A 1985-nucleotide genomic window follows, 5' to 3' on the forward strand; every position below is an offset into this window, starting at 1 on the left:
AGATTTACTGTATCTTATTTTATTGTTTTGAGGAAGGTGATTTTTAACTGGAAACATGCATTAGGGTGCTGGCATGGCTAAGGTCTCAGTGGTGTATTTGGCATGTATTTTAAGCTTTCAAATCTGACAGGGAACAATTTGCAGGGCTTGGGTTTTCTTTGCTTGTTGTCTCTTTAATCAGCAATTTAAAGTTTTTGCCTTTCTCTAATCATATCTCTCCTTACCCTCTCCCTTTTCTTCCCCCTGGACCTTTTTTTTTTGGCCTCTTTCCAGTTATTGTTCAGTCTTTTATGAATTATGTGCAGCCTTGTATGAGGTGGTAGTACACATCTGGGTTTCTTAGAATTACTGAGTTTAATGTGTTGGAGCCTTTGGGTCATTTAGTATTAATGTGGATTACGTTATGAGACAAAACATTTGCTTCTTTTAAAAGAAACCTGGATTTACTGTGATTTCTTGGGAGATGTCATTTGTATTTGAAGAGCAGAAGTAATGTTAAGGTTTCTCAGAGTGAAAAGAGGTCTTGATGAACAAAGTAGATGAAAAAGAAAATGGGGGGGTACAAAAAAGTAGCACATGTAAAAGAAGATAAACCTCAGTTATTATGCAAATAGTTTAAGATAAAACATATAAATTTCAACTATATCATTGCTGTGTGAATATTAAGAACATATAGGAGAGGGCATAGAAGAAGCATCAACATTGAAAAAATTCCCACCATCTTATTCTAACAAGGGATGTTGGTGTGATAGTTTTAGATTTCTTACTGTAATTAAGAAATAAGTTAATAGAGTAATCAACATTGGAGGGGTGTGGGTATGTGTGCTTTTCTTGAGGAAAGGAAAATTCTTCAACTCTTATTGTTACCAAATTCCTTTTATTACAGACTAGTGGCTTTAATTGAAGACTCATCTGAATTTTGTGTAGAAAATGATAGTGACGTGTGTCTTAAATTTCTTTGTGCCAGGTTCACCCTGTCATGCTGTCACATTTGTTATTTTTTGCGGTATCGTGGGGTCATAAGTACCTCACATATAACTGTGTGGGAAGGCACTACCTTGGTTTCACCTTGGCAGAATGGTTGGAGTCAGCCTTATATGAAGTTCCCAGTGCTATGCAGGTGGATTATGCTGTGAGTTTATGTAACCTTGACATACACGTGTGTTTGACAAAACCTCCTCTGAGTGTAATGCATGATCAAAGGCCATGACGCTGTGTGTTGCAACACCTCAGTTTCCAGTGACTCGCCAGTGCACTTCTGTGCTAGGCTTTCCCCTTCTGGCAGAACGGGATGTCCAGTTTGGGTAGTGATTTGTTTGCTAAACTACTTCACAGAAATCAATGAATTTATTGTGAAAGGATGCTAATGTGCACACAGAGTTTAGTTAAGCTGTGGTACGTTAAGCCATGTCCCCGAAGCTCTTGGGGGTGGCTGCTTTTCCGTGGAAGGGCTGCGCTTTGCTTTTGGGGTAGACAGAGGTTGAGCTGAAGGCACCGTGAGTGCGGCTGCAGAGAGCAGACAGCTGTGTTGCCAAAAATTGTCTTAAATTCAGTCAAGGCTTTCCTCTTTGTGAATTTGTTTTTCTACTGGGGTAGGAAAGGGCTGTTTAATAAATTACAAATGAAGGTCGCTAACATCAGACTCTGGAATTGGTAGATTATTAACTCCGAGTGCTGGTATTTTCCGCGGGGGTTTCCGGAGCATTTCTGATATGTTTCCTCGATAAAAAAACCGATACCCAAGGGTGGACCGGAGTCAGAACGAGGGCACCGACAAGCCCCACCGGCGACACCGGCCACCCTCGGCTGCGCCCTGTGCGCGGTCACTGCTCGTCCCGGGGAGGGGCTGTCCTCGGGCTGCCCACCGGGCCGCTCCGCCCTGGAGCCAAACCCGCCACGGCACCGGCCTCCGTGCAGCAGCATTCCGAAAAATTCAGAAGCCCGGTGCGGCGAGGCCCGGGGCCGCTCCCACCGGCGCTCCCGCC

The sequence above is a fragment of the Parus major genome, chromosome 1 (assembly GCF_001522545.3).
Source record: "Parus major isolate Abel chromosome 1, Parus_major1.1, whole genome shotgun sequence".
NCBI lineage: Eukaryota > Metazoa > Chordata > Aves > Passeriformes > Paridae > Parus > Parus major.